Here is a 25,305-nt window from a genome sequence, read left to right as displayed (position 1 = left end):
GAGATAGCTAGGTGAGACGACAACACATCATTCATCTGGAGATAGCTAGGTGAGACGACAACACATCATTCACCTGGAGATAGCTAGGTGAGACAACACATCATTCACCTGGAGATAGCTAGGTGAGACAACACATCATTCATCTGGAGATAGCTAGGTGAGACGACAACACATCATTCACCTGGAGATAGCTAGGTGAGACAACACATCACTCATCTGGAGATAGCTAGGTGAGACGACAACACATCATTCATCTGGAGATAGCTAGGTGAGACAACACATCATTCACCTGGAGATAGCTAGGTGAGACAACACATCATTCATCTGGAGATAGCTAGGTGAGACGACAACACATCATTCATCTGGAGATTGCTAGGTGAGACAACACATCACTCATCTGGAGATAGCTAGGTGAAACGACAACACATCATTCATCTGGAGATAGCTAGGTGAGACGACACATCATTCATCTGGAGATAGCTAGGTGAGACGAACACATCATTCATCTGGAGATAGCTAGGTTAGACAACACATCATTCACCTGGAGATAGCTAGGTGAGACGAACACATCATTCACCTGGAGATAGCTAGGTTAGACAACACATCATTCATCTGGAGATAGCTAGGTGAGACGAACACATCATTCACCTGGAGATAGCTAGGTGAGACGAACACATCATTCATCTGGAGATAGCTAGGTGAGACGACAACACATCATTCATCTGGAGATAGCTAGGTGAGACGAACACATCATTCACCTGGAGATAGCTAGGTTAGACAACACATCATTCATCTGGAGATAGCTAGGTTAGACAACACATCATTCATCTGGAGATAGCTAGGTGAGACGAACACATCATTCACCTGGAGATAGCTAGGTGAGACGACAACACATCATTCATCTGGAGATAGCTAGGTGAGACGAACACATCATTCACCTGGAGATAGCTAGGTTAGACAACACATCATTCATCTGGAGATAGCTAGGTGAGACGACACATCATTCATCTGGAGATAGCTAGGTGAGACGAACACATCATTCATCTGGAGATAGCTAGGTTAGACAACACATCATTCACCTGGAGATAGCTAGGTGAGACGACAACACATCATTCATCTGGAGATAGCTAGGTGAGACGACAACACATCATTCATCTGGAGATAGCTAGGTGAGACGACAACACATCATTCATCTGGAGATAGCTAGGTGAGACGACAACACATCATTCACCTGGAGATAGCTAGGTGAGACGACAACACATCATTCACCTGGAGATAGCTAGGTGAGACAACAACACATCATTCACCTGGAGATAGCTAGGTGAGACGACAACACATCATTCACCTCGAGATAGCTAGGTGAGACGACAACACATCATTCATCTGGAGATAGCTAGGTGAGACGACAACACATCACAATCATTCGCCTGGAGATAGCTAGGTGAGACGAACACATAATTCATCTGGAGATAGCTAGGTGAGACAACAACACATCATTCATCTGGAGATAGCTAGGTGAGACAACACATCATTCACCTGGAGATAGCTAGGTGAGACGACAACACATCATTCACCTGGAGATAGCTAGGTGAGACGACAACACATCATTCATCTGGAGATAGCTAGGTGAGACGACAACACATCATTCACCTGGAGATAGCTAGGTGAGACGAACACATCATTCATCTGGAGATAGCTAGGTGAGACGAACACATCATTCATCTGGAGATAGCTAGGTGAGACGAACACATCATTCATCTGGAGATAGCTAGGTGAGATGACAACACATCATTCATCTGGAGATAGCTAGGTGAGACGACAACACGTCATTCACCTGGAGATAGCTAGGTGAGACGACAACACATCATTCATCTGGAGATAGCTAGGTGAGACGACAACACATAATTCATCTGGAGATAGCTAGGTGAGACGACAACACATCATTCATCTGGAGATAGCTAGGTGAGACAACACATCATTCATCTGGAGATAGCTAGGTGAGACAAACACATCATTCATCTGGAGATAGCTAGGTGAGACGACAACACATCATTCACCTGGAGATAGCTAGGTGAGACGACAACACATCATTCACCTGGAGATAGCTAGGTGAGACAACACATCATTCATCTGGAGATAGCTAGGTGAGACGACACATCATTCATCTGGAGATAGCTAGGTGAGACGACAACACATCATTCATCTGGAGATAGCTAGGTGAGACAACACATCATTCACCTGGAGATAGCTAGGTGAGACGAACACATCATTAATCTGGAGATAGCTAGGTTAGACAACACATCATTCACCTGGAGATAGCTAGGTGAGACGAACACATCATTCACCTGGAGATAGCTAGGTTAGACAACTCATCATTCATCTGGAGATAGCTAGGTGAGACGAACACATCATTCACCTGGAGATAGCTAGGTGAGACGAACACATCATTCATCTGGAGATAGCTAGGTGAGACGACAACACATCATTCATCTGGAGATAGCTAGGTGAGACGAACACATCATTCACCTGGAGATAGCTAGGTTAGACAACACATCATTCATCTGGAGATAGCTAGGTTAGACAACACATCATTCATCTGGAGATAGCTAGGTGAGACGAACACATCATTCACCTGGAGATAGCTAGGTGAGACGACAACACATCATTCATCTGGAGATAGCTAGGTGAGACGAACACATCATTCACCTGGAGATAGCTAGGTTAGACAACACATCATTCATCTGGAGATAGCTAGGTGAGACGACACATCATTCATCTGGAGATAGCTAGGTGAGACGAACACATCATTCATCTGGAGATAGCTAGGTTAGACAACACATCATTCACCTGGAGATAGCTAGGTGAGACGACAACACATCATTCATCTGGAGATAGCTAGGTGAGACGACAACACATCATTCATCTGGAGATAGCTAGGTGAGACGACAACACATCATTCATCTGGAGATAGCTAGGTGAGACGACAACACATCATTCACCTGGAGATAGCTAGGTGAGACGACAACACATCATTCACCTGGAGATAGCTAGGTGAGACAACAACACATCATTCACCTGGAGATAGCTAGGTGAGACGACAACACATCATTCACCTGGAGATAGCTAGGTGAGACGACAACACATCATTCATCTGGAGATAGCTAGGTGAGACGACAACACATCACAATCATTCGCCTGGAGATAGCTAGGTGAGACGAACACATAATTCATCTGGAGATAGCTAGGTGAGACAACAACACATCATTCATCTGGAGATAGCTAGGTGAGACAACACATCATTCACCTGGAGATAGCTAGGTGAGACGACAACACATCATTCACCTGGAGATAGCTAGGTGAGACGACAACACATCATTCATCTGGAGATAGCTAGGTGAGACGACAACACATCATTCACCTGGAGATAGCTAGGTGAGACGAACACATCATTCATCTGGAGATAGCTAGGTGAGACGAACACATCATTCATCTGGAGATAGCTAGGTGAGACGAACACATCATTCATCTGGAGATAGCTAGGTGAGATGACAACACATCATTCATCTGGAGATAGCTAGGTGAGACGACAACACGTCATTCACCTGGAGATAGCTAGGTGAGACGACAACACATCATTCATCTGGAGATAGCTAGGTGAGACGACAACACATAATTCATCTGGAGATAGCTAGGTGAGACGACAACACATCATTCATCTGGAGATAGCTAGGTGAGACAACACATCATTCATCTGGAGATAGCTAGGTGAGACAAACACATCATTCATCTGGAGATAGCTAGGTGAGACGACAACACATCATTCACCTGGAGATAGCTAGGTGAGACGACAACACATCATTCACCTGGAGATAGCTAGGTGAGACAACACATCATTCATCTGGAGATAGCTAGGTGAGACGACACATCATTCATCTGGAGATAGCTAGGTGAGACGACAACACATCATTCATCTGGAGATAGCTAGGTGAGACAACACATCATTCACCTGGAGATAGCTAGGTGAGACGAACACATCATTCATCTGGAGATAGCTAGGTGAGACGACAACACATCATTCATCTGGAGATAGCTAGGTGAGACAACACATCATTCATCTGGAGATAGCTTGGTGAGACAACACATCATTCATCTGGAGATAGCTAGGTGAGACGACACATCATTCATCTGGAGATAGCTAGGTGAGACGACAACACATCATTCATCTGGAGATAGCTAGGTGAGACGAACACATCATTCACCTGGAGATAGCTAGGTGAGACGACAACACATCATTCATCTGGAGATAGCTAGGTGAGACGACAACACATCATTCACCTGGAGATAGCTAGGTGAGACGAACACATCATTCATCTGGAGATAGCTAGGTGAGACAACACATCATTCATCTGGAGATAGCTTGGTGAGACAACACATCATTCATCTGGAGATAGCTAGGTGAGACGACACATCATTCATCTGGAGATAGCTAGGTGAGACGACAACACATCATTCATCTGGAGATAGCTAGGTGAGACGAACACATCATTCACCTGGAGATAGCTAGGTGAGACGACAACACATCATTCATCTGGAGATAGCTAGGTGAGACGACAACACATCATTCCTCTGGAGATAGCTAGGTGAGACGACAACACATCATTCATCTGGAGATAGCTAGGTGAGACGACAACACATCATTCATCTGGAGATAGCTAGGTGAGACAACACATCATTCATCTGGAGATAGCTAGGTGAGACGACAACACATCATTCATCTGGAGATAGCTAGGTGAGACGACAACACATTCATCTGGAGATAGCTAGGTGAGACAACACATCATTCATCTGGAGATAGCTAGGTGAGACGACAACACATCATTCACCTGGAGATAGCTAGGTGAGACGAACACATCATTCACCTGGAGATAGCTAGGTGAGACGACAACACATCATTCATCTTGAGATAGCTAGGTGAGACGGCAACACATCATTCACCTGGAGATAGCTAGGTGAGACGACAACACATCATTCATCTGGAGATAGCTAGGTGAGACGACAACACATCATTCACCTGGAGATAGCTAGGTGAGACAACACATCATTCACCTGGAGATAGCTAGGTGAGACAACACATCATTCATCTGGAGATAGCTAGGTGAGACGACAACACATCATTCACCTGGAGATAGCTAGGTGAGACAACACATCACTCATCTGGAGATAGCTAGGTGAGACGACAACACATCATTCACCTGGAGATAGCTAGGTGAGACGACAACACATCATTCACCTGGAGATAGCTAGGTGAGACGACAACACATCATTCACCTGGAGATAGCTAGGTGAGACAACACATCACTCATCTGGAGATAGCTAGGTGAAACGACAACACATCATTCATCTGGAGATTGCTAGGTGAGACAACACATCACTCATCTGGAGATAGCTAGGTGAAACGACAACACATCATTCATCTGGAGATAGCTAGGTGAGACGACACATCATTCATCTGGAGATAGCTAGGTGAGACGAACACATCATTCATCTGGAGATAGCTAGGTTAGACAACACATCATTCACCTGGAGATAGCTAGGTGAGACGAACACATCATTCACCTGGAGATAGCTAGGTTAGACAACACATCATTCATCTGGAGATAGCTAGGTGAGACGAACACATCATTCACCTGGAGATAGCTAGGTGAGACGACAACACATCATTCATCTGGAGATAGCTAGGTGAGACGAACACATCATTCACCTGGAGATAGCTAGGTTAGACAACACATCATTCATCTGGAGATAGCTAGGTGAGACGACACATCATTCATCTGGAGATAGCTAGGTGAGACGAACACATCATTCATCTGGAGATAGCTAGGTTAGACAACACATCATTCACCTGGAGATAGCTAGGTTAGATGACAACACATCATTCATCTGGAGATAGCTAGGTGAGACAACACATCATTCATCTGGAGATAGCTAGGTGAGACGACATCACATCATTCATCTGGAGATAGCTAGGTGAGACAACACATCATTCATCTGGAGATAGCTAGGTGAGACGACATCACATCATTCATCTGGAGATAGCGAGGTGAGACAACACATCATTCATCTGGAGATAGCTAGGTGAGACGACATCACATCATTCATCTGGAGATAGCTAGGTGAGACGACAACACATCATTCATCTGGAGATAGCTAGGTGAGACGACATCACATCATTCATCTGGAGATAGCTAGGTGAGACGACAACACATCATTCATCTGGAGATAGCTAGGTGAGACGACAACACATCATTCATCTGGAGATAGCTAGGTGAGACGACAACACATCATTCACCTGGAGATAGCTAGGTGAGACGACAACACATCATTCATCTGGAGATAGCTAGGTGAGACGACAACACATCATTCATCTGGAGATAGCTAGGTGAGACAACAACACATCATTCATCTGGAGATAGCTAGGTGAGACAACACATCATTCACCTGGAGATAGCTAGGTGAGACGACAACACATCATTCATCTGGAGATAGCTAGGTGAGACAACACATCATTCATCTGGAGATAGCTAGGTGAGACGACAACACATCATTCACCTGGAGATAGCTAGGTGAGACGACAACACATCATTCATCTGGAGATAGCTAGGTGAGACGGCAACACATCATTCACCTGGAGATAGCTAGGTGAGACGACAACACATCATTCATCTGGAGATAGCTAGGTGAGACGACAACACATCATTCACCTGGAGATAGCTAGGTGAGACAACACATCATTCACCTGGAGATAGCTAGGTGAGACAACACATCATTCATCTGGAGATAGCTAGGTGAGACGACAACACATCATTCACCTGGAGATAGCTAGGTGAGACAACACATCACTCATCTGGAGATAGCTAGGTGAGACGACAACACATCATTCATCTGGAGATAGCTAGGTGAGACAACACATCATTCACCTGGAGATAGCTAGGTGAGACAACACATCATTCATCTGGAGATAGCTAGGTGAGACGACAACACATCATTCATCTGGAGATAGCTAGGTGAGACAACACATCATTCACCTGGAGATAGCTAGGTGAGACGAACACATCATTCATCTGGAGATAGCTAGGTGAAACGACAACACATCATTCATCTGGAGATAGCTAGGTGAGACGACACATCATTCATCTGGAGATAGCTAGGTGAGACGAACACATCATTCATCTGGAGATAGCTAGGTTAGACAACACATCATTCACCTGGAGATAGCTAGGTGAGACGAACACATCATTCACCTGGAGATAGCTAGGTTAGACAACACATCATTCATCTGGAGATAGCTAGGTGAGACGAACACATCATTCACCTGGAGATAGCTAGGTGAGACGAACACATCATTCATCTGGAGTTAGCTAGGTGAGACGACAACACATCATTCATCTGGAGATAGCTAGGTGAGACGAACACATCATTCACCTGGAGATAGCTAGGTTAGACAACACATCATTCATCTGGAGATAGCTAGGTGAGACGACACATCATTCATCTGGAGATAGCTAGGTGAGACGAACACATCATTCATCTGGAGATAGCTAGGTTAGACAACACATCATTCACCTGGAGATAGCTAGGTTAGACGACAACACATCATTCATCTGGAGATAGCTAGGTGAGACAACACATCATTCATCTGGAGATAGCTAGGTGAGACGACAACACATCATTCATCTGGAGATAGCTAGGTGAGACGACAACACATCATTCATCTGGAGATAGCTAGGTGAGACGACAACACATCATTCACCTGGAGATAGCTAGGTGAGACGACAACACATCATTCACCTGGAGATAGCTAGGTGAGACGACAACACATCATTCATCTGGAGATAGCTAGGTGAGACGACAACACATCATTCATCTGGAGATAGCTAGGTGAGACAACAACACATCATTCACCTGGAGATAGCTAGGTGAGACAACAACACATCATTCACCTGGAGATAACTAGGTGAGACGACAACACATCATTCATCTGGAGATAGCTAGGTGAGACGACAACACATCACAATCATTCGCCTGGAGATAGCTAGGTGAGACGAACACATAATTCATCTGGAGATAGCTAGGTGAGACGACAACACATCATTCATCTGGCGATAGCTAGGTGAGACGACACCACATCATTCACCTGGAGATAGCTAGGTGAGACGACAACACATCATTCATCTGGAGATAGCTAGGTGAGACGACAACACATCATTCACCTGGAGATAGCTAGGTGAGACGAACACATCATTCATCTGGAGATAGCTAGGTGAGACGAACACATCATTCATCTGGAGATAGCTAGGTGAGACGAACACATCATTCATCTGGAGATAGCTAGGTGAGATGACAACACATCATTCATCTGGAGATAGCTAGGTGAGACGACAACACGTCATTCACCTGGAGATAGCTAGGTGAGACGACAACACATCATTCACCTGGAGATAGCTAGGTGAGACGACAACACATCATTCATCTGGAGATAGCTAGGTGAGACGACAACACATCATTCATCTGGAGATAGCTAGGTGAGACGACAACACATCATTCACCTGGAGATAGCTAGGTGAGACGACAACACATCATTCACCTGGAGATAGCTAGGTGAGACGACAACACATCATTCATCTGGAGATAGCTAGGTGAGACGACAACACATCATTCATCTGGAGATAGCTAGGTGAGACAACAACACATCATTCACCTGGAGATAGCTAGGTGAGACAACAACACATCATTCACCTGGAGATAACTAGGTGAGACGACAACACATCATTCATCTGGAGATAGCTAGGTGAGACGACAACACATCACAATCATTCGCCTGGAGATAGCTAGGTGAGACGAACACATAATTCATCTGGAGATAGCTAGGTGAGACGACAACACATCATTCATCTGGCGATAGCTAGGTGAGACGACACCACATCATTCACCTGGAGATAGCTAGGTGAGACGACAACACATCATTCATCTGGAGATAGCTAGGTGAGACGACAACACATCATTCACCTGGAGATAGCTAGGTGAGACGAACACATCATTCATCTGGAGATAGCTAGGTGAGACGAACACATCATTCATCTGGAGATAGCTAGGTGAGACGAACACATCATTCATCTGGAGATAGCTAGGTGAGATGACAACACATCATTCATCTGGAGATAGCTAGGTGAGACGACAACACGTCATTCACCTGGAGATAGCTAGGTGAGACGACAACACATCATTCACCTGGAGATAGCTAGGTGAGACGACAACACATCATTCATCTGGAGATAGCTAGGTGAGACGACAACACATCATTCATCTGGAGATAGCTAGGTGAGACAACACATCATTCATCTGGAGATAGCTAGGTGAGACAAACACATCATTCATCTGGAGATAGCTAGGTGAGACGACACATCATTCATCTGGAGATAGCTAGGTGAGACGACAACACATCATTCATCTGGAGATAGCTAGGTGAGACGACAACACATCATTCATCTGGAGATAGCTAGGTGAGACAACACATCATTCATCTGGAGATAGCTTGGTGAGACAACACATCATTCATCTGGAGATAGCTAGGTGAGACGACAACACATCATTCATCTGGAGATAGCTAGGTGAGACGAACACATCATTCACCTGGAGATAGCAAGGTGAGACGACAACACATCATTCATCTGGAGATAGCTAGGTGAGACGACAACACATCATTCATCTGGAGATAGCTAGGTGAGACGACAACACATCATTCATCTGGAGATAGCTAGGTGAGACGACAACACATCATTCATCTGGAGATAGCTAGGTGAGACAACACATCATTCATCTGGAGATAGCTAGGTGAGACGACAACACATCATTCACCTGGAGATAGCTAGGTGAGACGACAACACATCATTCATATGGAGATAGCTAGGTGAGACGACAACACATCATTCACCTGGAGATAGCTAGGTGAGACAACACTTCATTCATCTGGAGATAGCTAGGTGAGACGACAACACATCATTCACCTGGAGATAGCTAGGTGAGACAACACATCATTCACCTGGAGATAGCTAGGTGAGACAACACATCACTCATCTGGAGATAGCTAGGTGAGACGACAACACATCATTCACCTGGAGATAGCTAGGTGAGACGACAACACATCATTCACCTGGAGATAGCTAGGTGAGACGAACACATCATTCACCTGGAGATAGCTAGGTGAGACGACAACACATCATTCATCTGGAGATTGCTAGGTGAGACAACACATCACTCATCTGGAGATAGCTTTGTGAAACGACAACACATCATTCATCTGGAGATAGCTAGGTGAGACAACACATCATTCACCTGGAGATAGCTAGGTGAGACGACAACACATCATTCATCTGGAGATAGCTAGGTGAGACGACAACACATCATTCATCTGGAGATAGCTAGGTGAGACGACAACACATCATTCATCTGGAGATAGCTAGGTGAGACGACAACACATCATTCATCTGGAGATAGCTAGGTGAGACGACAACACATCATTCATCTGGAGATAGCTAGGTGAGACAACACATCATTCATCTGGAGATAGCTAGGTGAGACGACAACACATCATTCACCTGGAGATAGCTAGGTGAGACGACAACACATCATTCATCTGGAGATAGCTAGGTGAGAAGACAACACATCATTCACCTGGAGATAGCTAGGTGAGACAACACATCATTCATCTGGAGATAGCTAGGTGAGACGACAACACATCATTCACCTGGAGATAGCTAGGTGAGACAACACATCATTCACCTGGAGATAGCTAGGTGAGACGACACATCATTCATCTGGAGATAGCTAGGTGAGACGAACACATCATTCATCTGGAGATAGCTAGGTTAGACAACACATCATTCACCTGGAGATAGCTAGGTGAGACGAACACATCATTCACCTGGAGATAGCTAGGTTAGACAACACATCATTCATCTGGAGATAGCTAGGTGAGACGACAACACATCATTCACCTGGAGATAGCTAGGTGAGACGACAACACATCATTCATCTGGAGATAGCTAGGTGAGACGAACACATCATTCACCTGGAGATAGCTAGGTTAGACAACACATCATTCATCTGGAGATAGCTAGGTGAGACGACACATCATTCATCTGGAGATAGCTAGGTGAGACGAACACATCATTCATCTGGAGATAGCTAGGTTAGACAACACATCATTCACCTGGAGATAGCTAGGTGAGACGACAACACATCATTCATCTGGAGATAGCTAGGTGAGACAACACATCATTCATCTGGAGATAGCTAGGTGAGACGACAACACATCATTCATCTGGAGATAGCTAGGTGAGACAACACATCATTCACCTGGAGATAGCTAGGTGAGACGACAACACATCATTCACCTGGAGATAGCTAGGTGAGACGACAACACATCATTCATCTGGAGATAGCTAGGTGAGACGACAACACATCATTCATCTGGAGATAGCTAGGTGAGACAACACATCATTCATCTGGAGATAGCTAGGTGAGACAAACACATCATTCATCTGGAGATAGCTAGGTGAGACGACACATCATTCATCTGGAGATAGCTAGGTGAGACGACAACACATCATTCATCTGGAGATAGCTAGGTGAGACGACAACACATCATTCATCTGGAGATAGCTAGGTGAGACAACACATCATTCATCTGGAGATAGCTTGGTGAGACAACACATCATTCATCTGGAGATAGCTAGGTGAGACGACAACACATCATTCATCTGGAGATAGCTAGGTGAGACGAACACATCATTCACCTGGAGATAGCAAGGTGAGACGACAACACATCATTCATCTGGAGATAGCTAGGTGAGACGACAACACATCATTCATCTGGAGATAGCTAGGTGAGACGACAACACATCATTCATCTGGAGATAGCTAGGTGAGACGACAACACATCATTCATCTGGAGATAGCTAGTTGAGACAACACATCATTCATCTGGAGATAGCTAGGTGAGACGACAACACATCATTCACCTGGAGATAGCTAGGTGAGACGACAACACATCATTCATATGGAGATAGCTAGGTGAGACGACAACACATCATTCACCTGGAGATAGCTAGGTGAGACAACACATCATTCATCTGGAGATAGCTAGGTGAGACGACAACACATCATTCACCTGGAGATAGCTAGGTGAGACAACACATCATTCACCTGGAGATAGCTAGGTGAGACAACACATCACTCATCTGGAGATAGCTAGGTGAGACGACAACACATCATTCACCTGGAGATAGCTAGGTGAGACGACAACACATCATTCACCTGGAGATAGCTAGGTGAGACGAACACATCATTCACCTGGAGATAGCTAGGTGAGACGACAACACATCATTCATCTGGAGATTGCTAGGTGAGACAACACATCACTCATCTGGAGATAGCTTTGTGAAACGACAACACATCATTCATCTGGAGATAGCTAGGTGAGACAACACATCATTCACCTGGAGATAGCTAGGTGAGATGACAACACATCATTCATCTGGAGATAGCTAGGTGAGACGACAACACATCATTCATCTGGAGATAGCTAGGTGAGACGACAACACATCATTCATCTGGAGATAGCTAGGTGAGACGACAACACATCATTCATCTGGAGATAGCTAGGTGAGACGACACCACATCATTCATCTGGAGATAGCTAGGTGAGACAACACATCATTCATCTGGAGATAGCTAGGTGAGACGACAACACATCATTCACCTGGAGATAGCTAGGTGAGACGACAACACATCATTCATCTGGAGATAGCTAGGTGAGAAGACAACACATCATTCACCTGGAGATAGCTAGGTGAGACAACACATCATTCATCTGGAGATAGCTAGGTGAGACGACAACACATCATTCACCTGGAGATAGCTAGGTGAGACAACACATCATTCACCTGGAGATAGCTAGGTGAGACGACACATCATTCATCTGGAGATAGCTAGGTGAGACGAACACATCATTCATCTGGAGATAGCTAGGTTAGACAACACATCATTCACCTGGAGATAGCTAGGTGAGACGAACACATCATTCACCTGGAGATAGCTAGGTTAGACAACACATCATTCATCTGGAGATAGCTAGGTGAGACGACAACACATCATTCACCTGGAGATAGCTAGGTGAGACGACAACACATCATTCATCTGGAGATAGCTAGGTGAGACGAACACATCATTCACCTGGAGATAGCTAGGTTAGACAACACATCATTCATCTGGAGATAGCTAGGTGAGACGACACATCATTCATCTGGAGATAGCTAGGTGAGACGAACACATCATTCATCTGGAGATAGCTAGGTTAGACAACACATCATTCACCTGGAGATAGCTAGGTGAGACGACAACACATCATTCATCTGGAGATAGCTAGGTGAGACAACACATCATTCATCTGGAGATAGCTAGGTGAGACGACAACACATCATTCATCTGGAGATAGCTAGGTGAGACAACACATCATTCACCTGGAGATAGCTAGGTGAGACGACAACACATCATTCACCTGGAGATAGCTAGGTGAGACGACAACACATCATTCATCTGGAGATAGCTAGGTGAGACGACAACACATCATTCATCTGGAGATAGCTAGGTGAGACAACAACACATCATTCACCTGGAGATAGCTAGGTGAGACAACAACACATCATTCACCTGGAGATAACTAGGTGAGACGACAACACATCATTCATCTGGAGATAGCTAGGTGAGATGACAACACATCACAATCATTCGCCTGGAGATAGCTAGGTGAGACGAACACATAATTCATCTGGAGATAGCTAGGTGAGACGACAACACATCATTCATCTGGAGATAGCTAGGTGAGACGACAACACATCATTCACCTGGAGATAGCTAGGTGAGACGACAACACATCATTCATCTGGAGATAGCTAGGTGAGACGACAACACATCATTCACCTGGAGATAGCTAGGTGAGACGAACACATCATTCATCTGGAGATAGCTAGGTGAGACGAACACATCATTCATCTGGAGATAGCTAGGTGAGACGAACACATCATTCATCTGGAGATAGCTAGGTGAGATGGCAACACATCATTCATCTGGAGATAGCTAGGTGAGACGACAACACATCATTCATCTGGAGATAGCTAGGTGAGACGACAACACATCATTCATCTGGAGATAGCTAGGTGAGACGACAACACATCATTCATCTGGAGATAGCTAGGTGAGACAACACATCATTCATCTGGAGATAGCTAGGTGAGACAAACACATCATTCATCTGGAGATAGCTAGGTGAGACGACACATCATTCATCTGGAGATAGCTAGGTGAGACGACAACACATCATTCATCTGGAGATAGCTAGGTGAGACGACAACACATCATTCATCTGGAGATAGCTAGGTGAGACAACACATCATTCATCTGGAGATAGCTTGGTGAGACAACACATCATTCATCTGGAGATAGCTAGGTGAGACGACAACACATCATTCATCTGGAGATAGCTAGGTGAGACGAACACATCGTTCACCTGGAGATAGCTAGGTGAGACGACAACACATCATTCATCTGGAGATAGCTAGGTGAGACGAACACATCGTTCACCTGGAGATAGCTAGGTGAGACGACAACACATCGTTCATCTGGAGATAGCTAGGTGAGACGACAACACATCATTCATCTGGAGATAGCTAGGTGAGACGACAACACATCATTCATCTGGAGATAGCTAGGTGAGACGACAACACATCATTCATCTGGAGATAGCTAGGTGAGACGACAACACATCATTCATCTGGAGATAGCTAGGTGAGACAACACATCATTCATCTGGAGATAGCTAGGTGAGACGACAACACATCATTCACCTGGAGATAGCTAGGTGAGACGACAACTCATCATTCATCTGGAGATAGCTAGGTGAGACGACAACACATCATTCACCTGGAGATAGCTAGGTGAGACAACACATCATTCATCTGGAGATAGCTAGGTGAGACGACAACACATCATTCACCTGGAGATAGCTAGGTGAGACAACACATCATTCACCTGGAGATAGCTAGGTGAGACAACACATCATTCATCTGGAGATAGCTAGGTGAGACGACAACACATCATTCACCTGGAGATAGCTAGGTGAGACAACACATCACTCATCTGGAGATAGCTAGGTGAGACGACAACACATCATTCACCTGGAGATAGCTAGGTGAGACGACAACACATCATTCACCTGGAGATAGCTAGGTGAGACGAACACATAATTCATCTGGAGATAGCTAGGTGAGACGACAACACATCATTCATCTGGAGATAGCTAGGTGAGACAACACATCATTCATCTGGAGATAGCTAGGTGAGACAAACACATCATTCATCTGGAGATAGCTAGGTGAGACGACACATCATTCATCTGGAGATAGCTAGGTGAGACGACAACACATCATTCATCTGGAGATAGCTAGGTGAGACGACATAACATCATTCATCTGGAGATAGCTAGGTGAGACAACACATCATTCATCTGGAGATAGCTTGGTGAGACAACACATCATTCATCTGGAGATAGCTAGGTGAGACGACAACACATCATTCATCTGGAGATAGCTAGGTGAGACGAACACATCGTTCACCTGGAGATAGCTAGGTGAGACGACAACACATCATTCATCTGGAGATAGCTAGGTGAGACGAACACATCGTTCACCTGGAGATAGCTAGGTGAGACGACAACACATCATTCATCTGGAGATAGCTAGGTGAGACGACAACACATCATTCATCTGGAGATAGCTAGGTGAGACGACAACACATCATTCATCTGGAGATAGCTAGGTGAGACGACAACACATCATTCATCTGGAGATAGCTAGGTGAGACGACAACACATCATTCATCTGGAGATAGCTAGGTGAGACAACACATCATTCATCTGGAGATAGCTAGGTGAGACGACAACACATCATTCACCTGGAGATAGCTAGGTGAGACGACAACTCATCATTCATCTGGAGATAGCTAGGTGAGACGACAACACATCATTCACCTGGCGATAGCTAGGTGAGACAACACATCATTCATCTGGAGATAGCTAGGTGAGACGACAACACATCATTCACCTGGAGATAGCTAGGTGAGACAACACATCATTCACCTGGAGATAGCTAGGTGAGACAACACATCATTCATCTGGAGATAGCTAGGTGAGACGACAACACATCATTCACCTGGAGATAGCTAGGTGAGACAACACATCACTCATCTGGAGATAGCTAGGTGAGACGACAACACATCATTCACCTGGAGATAGCTAGGTGAGACGACAACACATCATTCACCTGGAGATAGCTAGGTGAGACGAACACATAATTCATCTGGAGATAGCTAGGTGAGACGACAACACATCATTCATCTGGAGATAGCTAGGTGAGACGACAACACATCATTCACCTGGAGATAGCTAGGTGAGACGACAACACATCATTCATCTGGAGATAGCTAGGTGAGACGACAACACATCATTCACCTGGAGATAGCTAGGTGAGACGAACACATCATTCATCTGGAGATAGCTAGGTGAGACGAACACATCATTCATCTGGAGATAGCTAGGTGAGACGAACACATCATTCATCTGGAGATAGCTAGGTGAGATGACAACACATCATTCATCTGGAGATAGCTAGGTGAGACGACAACACGTCATTCACCTGGAGATAGCTAGGTGAGACGACAACACATCATTCATCTGGAGATAGCTAGGTGAGACGACAACACATCATTCATCTGGAGATAGCTAGGTGAGACGACAACACATCATTCATCTGGAGATAGCTAGGTGAGACGACAACACATCATTCATCTGGAGATAGCTAGGTGAGACGACAACACATTATTCACCTGGAGATAGCTAGGTGAGACAACACATCATTCATCTGGAGATAGCTAGGTGAGACGACAACACATCATTCACCTGGAGATAGCTAGGTGAGACAACACATCATTCACCTGGAGATAGCTAGGTGAGACAACACATCATTCATCTGGAGATAGCTAGGTGAGACGACAACACATCATTCACCTGGAGATAGCTAGGTGAGACAACACATCACTCATCTGGAGATAGCTAGGTGAGACGACATCACATCATTCACCTGGAGATAGCTAGGTGAGACGACAACACATCATTCATCTGGAGATAGCTAGGTGAGACGACAACACATCATTCACCTGGAGATAGCTAGGTGAGACGAACACATCATTCATCTGGAGATAGCTAGGTGAGACGAACACATCATTCATCTGGAGATAGCTAGGTGAGACGAACACATCATTCATCTGGAGATAGCTAGGTGAGATGACAACACATCATTCATCTGGAGATAGCTAGGTGAGACGACAACACGTCATTCACCTGGAGATAGCTAGGTGAGACGACAACACATCACTCATCTGGAGATAGCTAGGTGAGACGACAACACATCATTCATCTGGAGATAGCTAGGTGAGACGACAACACATCATTCATCTGGAGATAGCTAGGTGAGACGACAACACATCATTCATCTGGAGATAGCTAGGTGAGACAACACATCATTCATCTGGAGATAGCTAGGTGAGACAAACACATCATTCATCTGGAGATAGCTAGGTGAGACGACACATCATTCATCTGGAGATAGCTAGGTGAGACGACAACACATAATTCATCTGGAGATAGCTAGGTGAGACGACAACACATCATTCCTCTGGAGATAGCTAGGTGAGACAACACATCATTCATCTGGAGATAGCTTGGTGAGACAACACATCATTCATCTGGAGATAGCTAGGTGAGACGACAACACATCATTCATCTGGAGATAGCTAGGTGAGACGAACACATCATTCACCTGGAGATAGCTAGGTGAGACGACAACACATCATTCATCTGGAGATAGCTAGGTGAGACGACAACACATCATTCATCTGGAGATAGCTAGGTGAGACGACAACACATCATTCATCTGGAGATAGCTAGGTGAGACGACAACACATCATTCATCTGGAGATAGCTAGGTGAGACGACAACACATCATTCATCTGGAGATAGCTAGGTGAGACAACACATCATTCATCTGGAGATAGCTAGGTGAGACGACAACACATCATTCACCTGGAGATAGCTAGGTGAGACAACACATCATTCATCTGGAGATAGCTAGGTGAGACGACAACACATCATTCACCTGGAGATAGCTAGGTGAGACAACACATCATTCACCTGGAGATAGCTAGGTGAGACAACACATCATTCATCTGGAGATAGCTAGGTGAGACGACAACACATCATTCACCTGGAGATAGCTAGGTGAGACAACACATCACTCATCTGGAGATAGCTAGGTGAGACGACAACACATCATTCACCTGGAGATAGCTAGGTGAGACGACAACACATCATTCACCTGGAGATAGCTAGGTGAGACGGCAACACATCATTCATCTGGAGATAGCTAGGTGAGACAACACATCATTCATCTGGAGATAGCTAGGTGAGACGACAACACATCATTCATCTGGAGATTCGCTAGGTGAGACAACACATCACTCATCTGGAGATAGCTAGGTGAAACGACAACACATCATTCATCTGGAGATAGCTAGGTGAAACGACAACACATCACTCATCTGGAGATAGCTAGGTGAGACGACAACACATCATTCACCTGGAGATAGCTAGGTGAGACGACAACACATCATTCACCTGGAGATAGCTAGGTGAGACGACATCACATCATTCATCTGGAGATAGCTAGGTGAGACAACACATCATTCACCTGGAGATAGCTAGGTGAGACGACAACACATCATTCACCTGGAGATAGCTAGGTGAGACGACAACACATCATTCATCTGGAGATAGCTAGGTGAGACGACAACACATCATTCATCTGGCGATAGCTAGGTGAGACAACACATCATTCATCTGGAGATAGCTAGGTGAGACAACACATCATTCATCTGGAGATAGCTAGGTGAGACGACAACACATCATTCATCTGGAGATAGCTAGGTGAGACGACAACACATCATTCATCTGGAGATAGCTAGGTGAGACGAACACATCATTCATCTGGAGATAGCTAGGTGAGACGACATCACATCATTCATCTGGAGATAGCTAGGTGAGACGAACACATCATTCACCTGGAGATAGCTAGGTGAGACGACAACACATCATTCACCTGGAGATAGCTAGGTGAGACGACAACACATCATTCATCTGGAGATAGCTAGGTGAGACGACAACACATCATTCACCTGGAGATAGCTACGTGAGATGACACATCATTCATCTGGAGATAGCTAGGTGAGACGACAAAACATCATTCACCTGGAGATAGCTAGGTGAGACGACAACACATCATTCACCTGGAGATAGCTAGGTGAGACGACAACACATCATTCATCTGGAGATAGCTAGGTGAGACAACACATCATTCACCTGGAGATAGCTAGGTGAGACGAACACATCATTCATCTGGAGATAGCTAGGTGAGACGACAACACATCATTCATCTGGAGATAGCTAGGTGAGACGACAACACATCATTCACCTGGAGATAGCTAGGTGAGACGACAACACATCATTCATCTGGAGATAGCTAGGTGAGACGACAACACATCATTCACCTGGAGATAGCTAGGTGAGACGAACACATCATTCATCTGGAGATAGCTAGGTGAGACGAACACATCATTCATCTGGAGATAGCTAGGTGAGACGACAACACATCATTCATCTGGAGATAGCTAGGTGAGACGACAACACATCATTCACCTGGAGATAGCTAGGTGAGACGAATACATCATTCACCAGGAGATAGCTAGGTGAGACGAACACATCATTCATCTGGAGATAGCTAGGTGAGACAACACATCATTCACCTGGAGATAGCTAGGTGAGAGGACACCACATCATTCATCTGGAGATAGCTAGGTGAGACGACAACACATCATTCACCTGGAGATAGCTAGGTGAGACGAATACATCATTCACCAGGAGATAGCTAGGTGAGACGAACACATCATTCATCTGGAGATAGCTAGGTGAGACAACACATCATTCACCTGGAGATAGCTTGGTGAGACAACACTTCATTCATCTGGAGATAGCTAGGTGAGACGACAACACATCATTCATCTGGAGATAGCTAGGTGAGACGACAACACATCATTCATCTGGAGATAGCTAGGTGAGACGAACACATCATTCACCTGGAGATAGCTAGGTGAGACGAACACATCATTCACCTGGAGATAGCTAGGTGAGACGAACACATCATTCACCTGGAGATAGCTAGGTGAGACGAACACATCATTCATCTGGAGATAGCTAGGTGAGACGACAACACATCATTCATCTGGAGATAACTAGGTGAGACGACAACACATCATTCACCTGGAGATAGCTAGGTGAGACGAACACATCATTCATCTGGAGATAGCTAGGTGAGACGACAACACATCATTCATTTGGAGATAGCTAGGTGAGACGACAACACATCATTCACCTGGAGATAGCTAGGTGAGACGAACATATCATTCATCTGGAGATAGCTAGGTGAGACGACAACACATCATTCACCTGGAGATAGCTAGGTGAGACGACAACACATCATTCATCTGGAGATAGCTAGGTGAGACGACAACACATCATTCACCTGGAGATAGCTAGGTGAGACGACAACACATCATTCATCTGGAGATAGCTAGGTGAGACGAACACATCATTCATCTGGAGATAGCTAGGTGAGACGAACACATCATTCATCTGGAGATAGCTAGGTGAGACGACAACACATTTTCACCTGGAGATAGCTAGGTTAGACAACACATCATTCATCTGGAGATAGCTAGGTGAGACGACAACACATCATTCATCTGGAGATAGCTAGGTTAGACAACACATCATTCATCTGGAGATAGCTAGGTGAGACGACAACACATCATTCATCTGGAGATAGCTAGGTGAGACAAACACATCATTCATCTGGAGATAGCTAGGTGAGACGAACACATCATTCATCTGGAGATAGCTAGGTGAGACGACAACACATCATTCACCTGGAGATAGCTAGGTGAGACGACAACACATCATTCACCTGGAGATAGCTAGGTTAGACAACACATCATTCATCTGGAGATAGCTAGGTGAGACGACAACACATCATTCATCTGGAGATAGCTAGGTGAGACGACAACACATCATTCACCTGGAGATAGCTAGGTGAGACGACAACACATCATTCATCTGGAGATAGCTAGGTGAGAAGACAACACATCATTCATCTGGAGATAGCTAGGTGAGACGACACATCATTCACCTGGAGATAGCTAGGTGAGACGACAACACATCACTCATCTGGAGATAGCTAGGTGAGACGACAACACATCATTCACCTGGAGATAGCTAGGTGAGACGACAACACATCATTCATCTGGAGATAGCTAGGTGAGACGAACACATCATTCATCTGGAGATAGCTAGGTGAGACGACAACACATCATTCACCTGGAGATAGCTAGGTGAGACGACAACACATCATTCACCTGGAGATAGCTAGGTTAGACAACACATCATTCATCTGGAGATAGCTAGGTGAGACGACAACACATCATTCACCTGGAGATAGCTAGGTGAGACGACAACACATCATTCACCTGGAGATAACTAGGTGAGACGAACACATTACAATCATTCATCTGGAGATAGCTAGGTGAGACGACAACACATCATTCATCTGGAGATAGCTAGGTGAGACGACAACACATCATTCACCTGGAGATAGCTACGTGAGATGACACATCATTCATCTGGAGATAGCTAGGTGAGACGACAAAACATCATTCACCTGGAGATAGCTAGGTGAGACGACAACACATCATTCACCTGGAGATAGCTAGGTGAGACGACAACACATCATTCATCTGGAGATAGCTAGGTGAGACAACACATCATTCACCTGGAGATAGCTAGGTGAGACGAACACATCATTCATCTGGAGATAGCTAGGTGAGACGACAACACATCATTCATCTGGAGATAGCTAGGTGAGACGACAACACATCATTCACCTGGAGATAGCTAGGTGAGACGTCAACACATCATTCATCTGGAGATAGCTAGGTGAGACGACAACACATCATTCACCTGGAGATAGCTAGGTGAGACGAACACATCATTCATCTGGAGATAGCTAGGTGAGACGAACACATCATTCATCTGGAGATAGCTAGGTGAGACGACAACACATCATTCATCTGGAGATAGCTAGGTGAGACGACAACACATCATTCACCTGGAGATAGCTAGGTGAGACGAATACATCATTCACCAGGAGATAGCTAGGTGAGACGAACACATCATTCATCTGGAGATAGCTAGGTGAGACAACACATCATTCACCTGGAGATAGCTAGGTGAGAGGACACCACATCATTCATCTGGAGATAGCTAGGTGAGACGACAACACATCATTCACCTGGAGATAGCTAGGTGAGACGAATACATCATTCACCAGGAGATAGCTAGGTGAGACGAACACATCATTCATCTGGAGATAGCTAGGTGAGACAACACATCATTCACCTGGAGATAGCTTGGTGAGACAACACTTCATTCATCTGGAGATAGCTAGGTGAGACGACAACACATCATTCATCTGGAGATAGCTAGGTGAGACAACACATCATTCATCTGGAGATAGCTAGGTGAGACGAACACATCATTCACCTGGAGATAGCTAGGTGAGACGAACACATCATTCACCTGGAGATAGCTAGGTGAGACGAACACATCATTCACCTGGAGATAGCTAGGTGAGACGACAACACATCATTCATCTGGAGATAGCTAGGTGAGACGACAACACATCATTCATCTGGAGATAACTAGGTGAGACGACAACACATCATTCACCTGGAGATAGCTAGGTGAGACGAACACATCATTCCTCTGGAGATAGCTAGGTGAGACGACAACACATCATTCATTTGGAGATAGCTAGGTGAGACGACAACACATCATTCACCTGGAGATAGCTAGGTGAGACGAACATATCATTCATCTGGAGATAGCTAGGTGAGACGACAACACATCATTCACCTGGAGATAGCTAGGTGAGACGACAACACATCATTCATCTGGAGATAGCTAGGTGAGACGACAACACATCATTCACCTGGAGATAGCTAGGTGAGACGACAACACATCATTCATCTGGAGATAGCTAGGTGAGACGAACACATCATTCATCTGGAGATAGCTAGGTGAGACGAACACATCATTCATCTGGAGATAGCTAGGTGAGACGACAACACATCATTCACCTGGAGATAGCTAGGTTAGACAACACATCATTCATCTGGAGATAGCTAGGTGAGACGACAACACATCATTCATCTGGAGATAGCTAGGTTAGACAACACATCATTCATCTGGAGATAGCTAGGTGAGACGACAACACATCATTCATCTGGAGATAGCTAGGTGAGACAAACACATCATTCATCTGGAGATAGCTAGGTGAGACGAACACATCATTCATCTGGAGATAGCTAGGTGAGACGACAACACATCATTCACCTGGAGATAGCTAGGTGAGACGACAACACATCATTCACCTGGAGATAGCTAGGTTAGACAACACATCATTCATCTGGAGATAGCTAGGTGAGACGACAACACATCATTCATCTGGAGATAGCTAGGTGAGACGACAACACATCATTCACCTGGAGATAGCTAGGTGAGACGACAACACATCATTCATCTGGAGATAGCTAGGTGAGAAGACAACACATCATTCATCTGGAGATAGCTAGGTGAGACGACACATCATTCACCTGGAGATAGCTAGGTGAGACGACAACACATCACTCATCTGGAGATAGCTAGGTGAGACGACAACACATCATTCACCTGGAGATAGCTAGGTGAGACGACAACACATCATTCATCTGGAGATAGCTAGGTGAGACGAACACATCATTCATCTGGAGATAGCTAGGTGAGACGACAACACATCATTCACCTGGAGATAGCTAGGTGAGACGACAACACATCATTCACCTGGAGATAGCTAGGTTAGACAACACATCATTCATCTGGAGATAGCTAGGTGAGACGACAACACATCATTCACCTGGAGATAGCTAGGTGAGACGACAACACATCATTCACCTGGAGATAACTAGGTGAGACGAACACATTACAATCATTCATCTGGAGATAGCTAAGTGAGACGACAACACATCACAGTTACTGGAGAAGGGAGCACTACTGTCTGCCTAGAGGGAGAGGGAGAGAGAGAGAGACAGAGAGAGACAGACAGAGACAGACAGGAGGGAGAGACAGACAGAGAGAGACAGAGACAGACAGGAGGGAAAGAGAAAGAGAGAGAGAGAACGTAATTGACCAAAATCCGTTCCGGGACATGTGGAACAATTTAAGCACAACAAAGCCACAAGAATTAGCCAGACAAGATGAAGGAATTTGGAAAACTTATTTTGATTATCTATACAAAAACAAACCCACAAAAACACTTACAACAGAAACAATTAGATATTCAGGAAAAACTGAACATCCTTGAATCAGTCATTAAAAACAACTAAAATCCATTAGATTATCCAATAACCCAACAAGAACTAAATGAAAAGCTCAAATCTATAAAACCAAAGAAGGCTTGTGGTCTAGACAACATCAGAAATGAAATGCTGAAAAACAGCACACCTGAGTTGCAAAATGCTTAAATTGTTCAACATGGTACTAACTTCTGGCTGCTTCCCTGATGTCTGGAACCAGGGGCTCATCTCCTCTATACACAAAAGTGGAGACAAATCAGACCCCAATAATTACAGGGGAATTTGGGTAAACAGCAACTTGGGAAAGGTTTTCTGTAACATTTTGAATTCAAGAATTCAAACCTTTCTTCAAGAAAATACTGTAATTAGTAAATGTCAGATTGTCTTTTTCCCCCAACCATCACACTACTCACCATATCTAAACACACACTAATTAATAAACACGTCCACCAACAAAAAAGGCTAAATCTTTGCTTGCTTCATTGACTTGACTTCTATGTGGCACAAAGGGCTCTTCTTCAAAAGTCTCCCAAGTGGGCTTGGTGGTAAGATGTATGTAACGAGTGAGCTGAGAGTCAG

The sequence above is a fragment of the Salvelinus alpinus genome, chromosome 11 (genome assembly GCF_045679555.1).
Source record: "Salvelinus alpinus chromosome 11, SLU_Salpinus.1, whole genome shotgun sequence".
In the NCBI taxonomy this organism is placed as follows: Eukaryota; Metazoa; Chordata; class Actinopteri; order Salmoniformes; family Salmonidae; genus Salvelinus; species Salvelinus alpinus.
This window is presented reverse-complemented; position numbering follows the sequence as displayed.